This window comes from Impatiens glandulifera, chromosome 4, assembly GCF_907164915.1.
Source record: "Impatiens glandulifera chromosome 4, dImpGla2.1, whole genome shotgun sequence".
Lineage (NCBI taxonomy): Eukaryota > Viridiplantae > Streptophyta > Magnoliopsida > Ericales > Balsaminaceae > Impatiens > Impatiens glandulifera.
In genome coordinates, this window is record NC_061865.1 from 18981792 (window position 1) to 18994311 (window position 12520).

The 12520-nt window shown below is 28.2% G+C and overlaps 1 long non-coding RNA gene across 2 annotated transcripts; it reads right to left on the bottom strand.

The window, feature by feature from the left end:
- Positions 1–131: 131 nt before the first annotated feature.
- On the bottom strand, positions 132–4159 carry LOC124934112. 2 transcript variants are annotated; one of them, XR_007099056.1, is made up of 10 exons: positions 3922–4159; positions 2949–3564; positions 2698–2849; positions 2197–2330; positions 1853–2072; positions 1612–1686; positions 1300–1474; positions 1132–1197; positions 946–1050; positions 132–335 (listed from the first exon to the last, which is right to left on the bottom strand). It is a non-coding gene; the product is annotated as an uncharacterized LOC124934112 (long non-coding RNA). The 2 variants fall into 2 exon arrangements; XR_007099055.1 differs by having other exon boundaries at positions 1853–2015; positions 3922–4157.
- Positions 4160–12520: the final 8361 nt, after the last annotated feature.

Consider the following 12520-nt stretch of genomic DNA (forward strand, 5'->3'; position numbering starts at 1 on the left):
AAATTAAATTAATAATCAAAAAAAATTAATTTATACTAATTATTGACATTTTAATTATAACAAAATTAATATAAATTTTTACAACAAAACTATCTCATAAAATACAAATTATTTGAATTCTTCTGTCTACAACTTTCTAACTGGTTTTTAGCTAAATCAGATTGCTTGAAGCTGCAGTTAAGTTCAGAAAGCTGGAAATACAAACAAAACATAATCAATAATAAAAAAATAAAAGGCCTCCAAAGTTGGTACCAAACTTTGAAAGAGAGAGACAAGTCTTCCCACCTTCACATCAACGACCTCTGAAATAATTTTCTTTTGACCTGCAACCACATCTGTCAAACACAAATTTCATTAAACTTTTATACAAATAACAGCAAAATAGTCATTAAGTCATTTAAGATTCGTAAAAGCATTGAACCTTTTTCAGCCATTCCATTCTGTACTTTTGCAATCACATTCTCAACTTCATCATCTGACTTAAGCCTAACTGTAAAAAAAAACATATTTGGCTTGACAAATAGGAAAACTTATTGTTTGACGACAAAGAAATCATAACAGTTATGTATCAATTGATGTATCCTCCTCCTTAGTTGAGGAGTCAATCAAAGAGGCAGTCAATGAGTTAATCAATTCATTCTGAAAAGGAGGAATCTGCTTTGACTCAACAACCACCTCTAAACACATAAAGAGAAAACTATTGACCACTTCTAAATAAAAAGTAGCATTACTCAGGTATTGAGAATCCAGTGACATACAAAGAAATAAGTTTTTGAGGTTTTATATGATTAGGGAGTTCAAGTGGGAATCAACCTTTGACCATTGGTCTCCAAGATAACACCCATTGCCACTTGAGCTTCCCTAGAGGGTTCATAAGTATTTTAAATTTGGGAAAAGAATTTTTAGAGCCAATTCAACAAAACAGTGAAAAGAATTAAAAATAACCTGATTTTTATTACTCATAGCTCCAAAAAATGAGTTAGTGAGACTCCTCAAGACAGTTATGAAAGGCAGCAAAATAGCTGGATCTTTAGAGGCTGGCTCACCCTGCTATTAATGCAAAACAGTTGTCAAGAGAAAAATATATAATGGACTTTGTAGCTACAAGAATTGAGGTATTAAATCTTTTACCTGCAGCACCTCCAATAGTAGGTCTTCACATTCACCAGGTGAAGAAGATACAAATTCAGCACAGGTCTACCAATTAGAGAATAATAATTTAGATATTTTTCCTACTTTGAAATACCATATAATAATAACCTACATAAATGCAAACAATAAATTCTATGCAACACATACCCTCTAGTAGAAGGCAGAGGATATAAACCTCTGTCTTTGACAACTTTTGGCAAAACTCTGCATGTTGAATATGATATTCATGGCGCCTTTTCAAAAGAATGCTAGCCAATATTTTAACATCTTTTACATGTAAGAGTTGACCATCCACTCCTTTGACCAAAGAAAGGATGTTTAGCTGTAAAGTGAAGGGAGAGGCGGGGGAACACAAGTTTGTTAACAAAGATCTCAATTATAAAAAAAATAGATGCTCAAGAACAACAGCAATATAAGTGTACAACAAGCAAAAGAAATTAAGAACCTTTGACAACTTACCAGTGCAAAAGAAGGAAGGTTAGAGCAAAGCCAACAATGAAATGCATGATCTGATTCTTTTTAGATTTTTCAAACCTGAAAAGAATGGGATGTGGTTACTAAATATTGTAGTAAAGTCATGCAACTCTCTATGGTATAGGCACAAAGTACCAAAAACTATTACGGAGAGGAAAAGATCATACAATGGCCTGGAATATGTATAAGATGAACAAAAAAAAGTACTATAAAATCAGTTAAAGACCTTTCTCCAATTGTTTCTGGCAGTAGAAGATTATTGCGTGAGCAGCCCAGAACAAATATAAAAAACGAGAAAAGCACATTTCTATCAGATAGTAACAATGCTTTAAATTCAACCATTAAGCTTAGCAGTTCCCCGAGAAAGTGACTCCATTTTCCACTTTCACCTGTCATAGTTTTAACAAAGAAGGATGAATTATATAAGATACCGCAGCTCGCACATCCTGAAAGAAGATAATAACATGCATAAATTTGGATAAAAAGGAAAAGATTATATTATTGTCAATTAATACAAAATCATTTAATGTACACTTTGAATGAAAATCTTTAACCAAAAAGATGTATAACCTGAATATCACTAGACAGAGGAACAAGCAGCGAAGGAAATTCAGCCAGAAGTTGGACAAGTAAACTTTCATCTGATTGAGAACAAAGAAACAGGAAAGAGCGAAGGCTTTCCAGTTGGACAGCTAATGGAATACCTGTCCCAAGAAAGATGAACCATAGATAAGAAAGCAAAGTTAGTGAATACACAAAACAGAATACAGAATAAGTAGCAGCAACTCTCACACTATGTATATAAGGAATTGGACAACTGTACTCTATGTTCTGCATATACTTCTCATACAAAACACAAGGAATATAACTTAAGCTTTAGCAAATAAAGCTTTTCTAAATATTGTGTCCCAAAATTATTTTTGCTGATAAATGAAAGCATAAAAGTATTTAGTAAAGGGTAATGATAAACAAGATAGAAAAGACAATAAATACTTAAAAACATGAACAAAATAAACAATATCAGAAATGTCAAATTAGATGGCAGTAAAAAGGGATGACATTAAAACAAACCTTCTTCAGTGAAAAATCTAGATAAAAATCTGCCTTGGGAATTCTTGAATTTTGTGACTAGAAAGTTGAGATACTTATGGAAAATATGTTTTGACTTAGATGAAGAGAAAAAGACAGAAATCCTGTGAACACAGCCAACCCTACTCATCATCCTGAAATTCCATGTTTTGCAGTGATTATTAATTGTAAATAGACGTGGGTTGTTCCAAAGATGATGAGAACATAAAATAAATAAACAAAAAACTACAAACCTTGTAGAAACCTGATGAAACCGTAGTAAAAAATTTCTCCAGCAACCTCTAGAACAAGGCAAGCAATATCTCAGCATTGAGTTGTCTCAAATTGGCACCAATATTGACTTGAAAAGTTTCTCCAAAAATATATTGCAGTGTCCATCCATAATTATTATGCCTGACTATTAATGGAAGTGTCAGAAGTTAAAAGAATAAAAAATGTAATAAGAGAAATAAAAAGTACCAAGGGCTTCCAGTATAATAATTCCATCTAAAAACATGATCTAAGCTTATAACTTCTTATCGGCCCAGAAGCATTCTAAAATCCAAATAATGGAGAAACTACATTGATTGGAAGAGACAAATGATGAACTTTATCTCTGTCAAATGAAGGAACTTCATAATATAACAAAATTAAGCCAGAACTTAACACCAAAAATCAGGTATGACAGAAAGGGAAAAAAACTAATTTGTAATTGAAAGGAAACAAAATAAAAAGATACCAATCTTCTGCTCCATGGATGAATCCAATAAGACCAAGAAAAATAATGTTTTCAACAAGCCACGACATATGTTTTGCTGGATCCAATGAGACTGTTTCTACAAACCTTCTTAGAGTATCCTTGTTCAATTTCTGTAAAAAGCCGAAGAGGAATTCGTTATGAACTCATAATAAACTCTCCAGAGATTCAGATCAAATAATATTATACTTCAATTCAACTGTAGATATCATAAAGCTTGTGCCTAATATATACAACTTCAATGGTGGATTATCAATTCTAATCTTATTAAGCTACTAACAAGCAGAGTAAGCCATAAATGTGTCAATGGAATTGATTAAATTATTCACAAATAACAATCGAGTTCAATTTTCGTAATAAACAGAAGAAGAAATCGTTATGAAATCATAATAAACTATCCAGAGATTCAGATCAAACATTATCATGCTTCAATTGAACTGTAGAGATAGAGAAACTAGGAATAAACTGACCTTCCAAAGTAGTAACGTGATAAAGTGGACCGTGAAGACCGCCGATGGCAGAGCGGCCGAAACCTTCAGCTTGACCGGCGAGAGCTCGAAGAGAAGAATCGACGTTCACATAAGGCAGAGATGGAGAATCCATTTTAGATTTAGCTTCTTCCATTCTTTGATCTTGGCCTAAGCTTTATGCTTATCGGTTAGGGTTTTAGCATCGTTAAGGATAGCTCTCTGTAACGAACTATTAGGATAGAAAATGACAAATGGCTTGGAATTGGGCTTTTTTATATACCTATATACAGAATAATTCTTAATTTTAAAAAAGAAATAAGTTAATTTTTATTCTTAAATATATATAATGTTTAATTAATTTATTTTTAGTTTATATTATTTTTTATTTTACATTAATTCAATTTAAATAATAATTAAATAAAAAAAATTAATAATTTTTTTTAATAATATTATAAAAAATTAAAAAATATGTCATATAAAAAATAATAATAAAATTTTATGATTAATAAATTTTAAGTCAAATTTAATTTTAAAAATATTAAAATAGTGAAATAAAATATTTTTAAAATTTAAAAATAAAACATAACAAATATTAAAATTTAGAATAGTTAATTTGTAAGATTATTAAAAAAATTTGTATATAAAGAAAAATAAAGGTAGTTGTAGAGGTATAAAGGTTGGCAAAAGTTTATTTCTTTAAACTTTTGCCAACGCTTAATATATGCGTTGGCATATAAGCGTCGTCGAAAGTCCTTTTTGTTGTAATGACAATCCAAACTAAAAAATATTTATATATTTGTAAATGTCAACTTGAAATTATTCAATAATATTAAATTAATTAGATTATTCAAATTCAATCCGAATTAAACTCAATCCGAATTTAATCCAACACAAAATAGTTAATTAAATTTTGTATTTCGGATTCGATTCAGATTAGTCTGTTAAATCTCAACTCTTGATTAAAAAATATAATTATTTAATTTATTTTTTAATGTTTAATTATAAGACAATATTATTAAACTTTTAATTTTATAATTAATATTGTTTATTTATAATTTGAATTTGAAAAAAAAATCTTATTGACTAAACGATGCAGAAATAAGTAAAAAATATATTATATTTAAATGAAATGCAATTTAAAGAAAAACAAATTGAAAAATAGATTTTTATTTAGATAATTTAGATAATTTGGATAATCCTTATCCAATATGAATTTAATCCGATCCAGAATTAGTATTTCAAATTCGGATCGGATTGGATATCGGATTAATCTATCAATTGCTCACCCCTATATATAATAATGCTTAATTTCAAAGTGTCCGGATTTGTGGGTCAAGAGATGCGGTTAATTTGAATATATATATACTAGAGTAAAATGATACTTGGGTCGGATTGTGGGTTGATCCGCACATAAACTTAAAACGGTTAAAAATAAAATTAAAATTGTTTTATGTATGTTTTGAACTTTTAACCTAACAAAACAAGTACAACCCTAAAACCAAGTGTGATTGGGATGTGCTTTGTCGATAGATAATAGGTCGGTAACAATTGAAATTGGTTAAAAAAGTATGAATCAAATATTTGATTGATTAAAGTGTGAGGTCACAATGCTAAATGTCAATTGAGATTGGTATATTATTTTTTTAGGGATAAGAGACGGTTAAAGTGTGGTTGGTATATTTTATTTTAATGAAGAGAAGAAAGAGAAATTATTAATGAAAAGAGAAATATATATTTAGACGTATGTACTTGTACAACTAACTCACTTAGTAGACGTATGTACTAATAAAAGATCATTTAAACAAAAATTGGCTCATTTAGCCTCTTTTAGTAACCATGGTTAACTTTTATTTTTAAATTTATATATTTATTAATTAAATATTAATATATTTTTTCTATCCTTCTTTTTCATTAATTAAACTAGGTAATTTATTTTATTCTTAATTTTTTTATTATTTTAATATTAATTTTTTTTTATATTTCATTTTTATTTCTCATATTTCTTAAATTCTCATTTTTTAAAAAAAAATTAAAAATTTATTTTGAATTTTATGTTTTATTGTAATATTTTTTTAAGGGTTTTTTCTTATTTAATTTAATATAATAAAAATGAAAAAAGGTTTTTTCTTATTTAGTTTAATATAAATAAAAAAGAAATTAATAATTTTGTATTTAATTTTTATTCACGAACTTATATTAGTAGTAAATGAATTGTTTTGTCTAATATTTGATTATTACTCTTTTGGTGTTTGATGAATGAGTTTTTATTATTATTCAATTCTTAATTATTAAATAATTAATTTTTGTATTGAAGGATTTTTATTGTTGAAAATTTTTTTATTGTTATATTCAATTATTGGGATTTAACAATTTTAAAATAATTAATAATTAATGTGAATATAAAAAAAAATAAGAAGAAATATATAGAGTTAAAATAATTAATGATGAATGGTCATATATATAAAATAAAATTAAAATAATCAATCATAAATACTCATATATATAAATAATAAAAAAATTATAAAAAAGATAAAAATATAGGGTTCATATTTATTAGTAATAAATGAAATAATAAATGAAAAGGAAAGAGAGAGAAAATATATTAATATTTAATTAATAAATATATAAATTTAAAAATAAAAGTTTGGTTACTAAAAAGAGGCTGAATGAACTAATTTTTAATAGTACGATTAAATTTAAATGACCTTTCATTAGTACATACGTGAACTAGTTGTATAAGTACATACGTGTCTATGAACTTTTTTCTTAAAATAAAAATTAAATATACATATTTATAATTTATTAAATTATTCTTTCTCTTCTTTAAATCATTTTTATTTCTCTTAAAAAATAAAAAGTCTCTTTTTATTCTTATTTAATTTTGTTATAAGATATATATTAAAATTCACCTTGTAAATAATATTATAACTTTCATTTTTATATAACGAATCTTCTATATATATATATATATATATATATATATATATATATATATATATATATATATATATATATATATATATATATATATATATATATATATATATATATATATATATATATATATTGAAGATTAGTAATTTGAATTTTATTTATTATAAATATTAATAATTTGTATTTTGAGTTAAAATTATAATTTTTTTTAATTTCAAATTAAGTCAATATTTATAATAATTTTATAATAAAATTAAAAAAGGGAAAATATTAAATAATTTATTTAAATAAAAAAATAATTAAGAGAGAGAAATTATTAAATGCAGGTGACATGTACAATTTAAAATGAAAGAGAGAAATTGATAGGCGTCATATTTATTAGGTGACATGTATAATGCCACATCATTCGCTGCCTCATTCTCTCCAATTTTTTCCAATGTTTTCGATATATATATATATATATATATATATATATATATATATATATATATATATATATATATATATATATATATATATATATATATATATATATATATAAATGAAAATTTTCAATCAAATATAATGATAAATTCATACTCATTGACTAATTTATTTTGATATAACTTCTCAATTGATCACATATTGTTCAAGACAATAACATTTGCATAATTACATAATTTTATCTTTCAATCACCATAAATGAACTTCATTGTTTTTCACTTTTAACATCATAAGAAGCTAGATACTTCTTAATTTTTTTTAAAAAAAAAAACATTCCATTGATCATTTTAATTTTGATTTCACACAATTCTAATTTAATCCTGGTGATATTTATGAATGTTGGTCTAATTCTCTGCATAGTGATTTTATTGCTAAATCACTACTAAATTTGTTGTATCTTGAGAGACAGACATCTGATAAACTTCAGCGCAAGAAAGAGACGGTGAAACTATTTTAAAGAAAATGTGTTAACCACATACCTCAAATCAACATTTGATTTCGGTGATATATATTGTAGTTTATTTAATTTCTTTGTAATATTATACTTTTATATTTTCTGTGATTTTAAGACAATATTACGAATTAGCACCTTCCGATATACCAAGGAAAGAAATGTCGAGGCAAGGTCAATTTAAACTAAATAGAGGGAAACTGCAACTAAATTCCAACTAACTCTTCGCTAAACTAATGTTCAAGCTCTGTTGGATTCAAATGAGATCCTAAATCAATTGATAGATAAAGGGGATAGTGTGATAGGAAATGATATACATTACACAAGTCTAAGACAAACATAAAAAATCTCAATTATGGTTAGATATGATTGAGGTTGAAGTCTCTAAAGGTGATGATAAATACAAGTACAAACATTGTCAATTACTTCTTGCAAAGATGAAGTCAAGTACTATAACACACTTAAAACGATACTTAAATCATTGTGGTAAACACTTGAAGTCTAAAATAATGCTTGAGAATAAAGTTAAACAACAAAAACTATTATAAGGCTTCGAATTTGTAAACACAATTATGCCATCTTTGTTACTTGATGAATATTTTTGTATGGAACGCATGAAAGAAGCTCGACTAATTGGATCATAATACATCCATTTACTTTATTGGAAGAAGAATATTTTAATATATTATGTATACGTAAAATGTAGTAGTGGAATCACGAAAAAGAAAAACAAATTGCATGGTTTGCTAAAAATGTGAGTAAGATTAACCTCACAACAATTTTATGGAAATCGAAGAATAAAAAAACTAGAGTACATGGTCATCATCGATTATTGGATTGACTCATCTTGTAGATTGAATAAACGTGTTCTCATTTTTTTTCATATTCCTCTTCATAGTGGTCCTCAAATTTTCGATAATATTTTAAATTGTGGAAGGGAGTGGAATTGAAAATAAAGTATACATTATTTATGTTGACAATGTGAGTGCTAATGATGCTGCAATTAAGTATATGCATGAAGATTTTTTAGAGCAAACCAAAATTTAGTTTGTGGGGAAAAATTTTCAGGTGTTGTGCACATATTTTAAAATTTAACAAGTTAATAAACAAATTTAAAACCTTCATCCAACTTTATGAATAAAATTGACATTCTTCCCTATTTTAAATAGACGAATCCCTTAGTTTTAGTTGAGTAACTTTTCTATCGCAAAAATAGAAAAATGATGTCCTCTAACTCGGACAATGAAATCCAACATCACGTATATTAGTAGGTAGAAAAATAACAAAAATATAAGTTTATTTGCTATTGACAACCTCATGACCACATTTTAACCTACCATTATACATTTAAACAAGATATACTAACTTAAATTACACAAATGCAGTTCATTAAAGTAACATTAGTTATAGCATGATAGAAGTCTCTTTATTCATTGTTTCTCATTCAAATATTATTCAAACAATTAGAGAACACTAAAAAATAATTTAAATATTAGGACAAAAGATTATATTCATTTCATCATGCAAGTAGCACACATTTTCAACCTGGCCATAAGGTGAAAATATCTAAAGTTAAAAATGAGTGTATACAGTAATATTAATTTTCAAATCAAAACATATTAGATTATGAAAAATAAAATTCACATTTCAAATAAAAATAAAAGCATGCAAAAGATAATAAGACCAAAACATGTGCTCTTTGTAAGAATTTGTTACTTCGATCTCCTTTATTTTTTTGGGGGATTTCAGGGGAGAATGAAATGTTAGAGTTTTGTAGCTTTTTTAACTTCCTTTTTTTTAGTTTGTTTATTTAAAGGCCTTACAAATAGTTTGTACTCAACTTTACATTATCAAATAAAGTAAATGTTAGAGAAAATTGTTAGTTTATGATGCCACACAAGCAAACCAACAACCACACATAAGAGTAAAACCAACAAGCACAAAGTTAAAATTGCAACATTGGACCATTAAACAAGTTTCTCGCAGTTATACTATTCTCCATAATAAATATCAGTTCCATAAAAAATGTAGAGCCCATTGTTCATCTTTCAGTAATTACTTATTCACAAAACTTAAAATCCAAATTTTTAGCACTCAAAACTCTAAATAGTACAAGTAAGATGAATCTGCAAACTATTTAGAATAGTGTCTTTTAGCTCGAATTTAGAACACCCCAAGAGAACTTAATGCAATGGATTCAGTTGAACCAAAATTATTTTAGTCGATGAGAAAAAAGAGAAAAATTTATTCATAATGGATAATGTAGTCAACATAGATTAGACATTTTTCAAAACACACAAGAAAAAGGAAGTTGGAGAGGAAATTACTCATTTAGGAAAGATGTTATAATGAAAAAACAATGTAAGGGTTCGATCGTGCATATTTCCCTGTGCGCCAATGAAACTAATATCAAATATAGACCTAGATCATCCAATACTTTTCCAAGTAACAATTCAGACCTATTATATTTGTCATCTCGATCCAAACCTTCCAACAACTACTGATAGACTCAGACATCACCAACTAAAATTTAGTCATGCTCTAAAAAGACTCTAATTACCCACCACCTTACGACAATGTAGAAGAAGGTGATACGCCAATTCAACCTTCATAAGGCATATCCGACAACGACTAATCATAATACAAGTTTGTTTTCATACATATATCGTCCCTCCCACTATGAATAACACTCCAACCAAAGAACGAAATCTTAAAATGAATTTTAGACTCCCAAATTTTCTCCAAATAGTAATTTTACGAAGTTGAGCATACAAGTTATAAGAATATCCCACGTGAAAACAATCTATATTTTTCCACCGCATAACATCATATATGTTCGGTTTTACATTCTTATGCCTACCATGATCAAAACCTTAGAATGATGTGATGTGACTGTTAAAATCGTTAGTCCAAGAATTAAACATATCCTTAATAATGACAATTTAAACGGGCTCATGAAACACCATATTGAGACACATAACCCTCCCTTAGGCATCATTCGCATAAGTTAATCGAGGTCTTATCTCGATAGCTATATATTAAACTTCAAATGATACAACTAAAAAAACTATATGAACTTCAAATGATACAACTCAAAAAACTGTTAAGACTTTTTAGTGAACCATTCAATCCAATCATGACCAAATTTAGCATGTCAAAAAATTATAAACAAAATTTATTGTTACAAAATTTTAAATTGATTAGGATAATTATTAAGTCATTAAATTCTGATTAAACTCCTCTTTAAAATTGTTATTCTTTTGAAATGCAATGATGCTACTACTAATAACAATAATGAGAAAAAAAAAATATAACTTATTCCTCAATTATAAATTAAAAGAAGAATATATAATTATTTCAATTAATAAAAATAAAAGAATATAATTAAATAAAAGAATAAAATGAAATACAAATATGTGGGGTATAAAAGTTTAGGATTATGCCCTTAATAAGGAACATTCAGCCGGCAACCCTAAAGGGAACCTGTTGGTGTCATTGCAGTAATTATAAACCATGTAGTTCTTCTGCACCCATCTCATCTTCTCCGAGATTGCTATAATCAATGTTGGTTCGACGTTGTCCGAGTGGTTAAGGTGTGCTACCTCGTTCTTCTTTGTTCGATATTGTGTTGAGTAATGTCCCATTTCATTGCAATTAAAACACTGAATGTGACTTTTGTCTCGAGGAGCTCCTCGACCACCTAAACGACCATCTTTGTCTTTCTGAGATGGTGCTCTTCGGCCTCTGTCTCGGGTTCTACCTCCTTGACCAGGGGTCCCACTATCTGTGGAATCCCTTTTCCATTAGTTCAACGAGTCTTTCTCGTTCTTTTTCAACTGTGCCTTCCACTCCTCCTGAGTGAGTAGCACTTGGCATTCGTATCCTATAGTACTTATGCTTTTCTTGCGCATGCGCTCTTTGAAGGCCTTCAGCCTTCCAACCGCTTCCTCGAATGTTAACGTCTCGAGGTTATAAAATTGTTCGATGCCGACTACCACACTAATAAACCTTTTTGGCACGGTGTCAAAAAACTTCTTTACTATCGTAACATCATATAGTGTTTCTCCAAGGCTCGAGTACCTGACCGATATGGATGTGAGTCGACCATCATATTGATCGAGCGACTCACTATCGTTCATATGCATCCTATCAAACTCATTCTTCATTGTCTGCAATCGTGCATTCTTCACACAATCTACGCCGACGAACCTCGTCTTGAGACAGTTTCCACACTTCTTTCGTCGTCTTCTTATTTGCCACCTACATGATAAGATCCTCCAGAAGTGCTTGTAGAAGATGCGACATCGCCTTCTTATTGAGTCAGGCATCAATCTTTGTGCCTTCTATTGACTTGATGACCTACCACACTCCTTGATCCTCCAATATAGCCTGTAATTAGTGTGTGTTAGCTGCGGATAGTGGAATATGCCATTGTTTTGCTGCACGCCTAATGATCTTGCATCGTTCGATATATATCCCACTAGATGATTTTTGGCTTTCACCTGATGCTCTGATACCAAATGTTATTTCAAAGAGAAAATCACTCACAAGACTTAAAAGCAATTACAAGAGTTACTATCTCTCTTATTTTCTTCTTATATAATTCAGATCATTATTACAAATCTTCCAGTTTCGTCAGTAATACAGATCTTCCGTTTCCACATTATTGCAAATCTTCCATTTTTTTTGTACAGGTGTAACGACCAGGAGTAATACAAATCTTCCATTTCT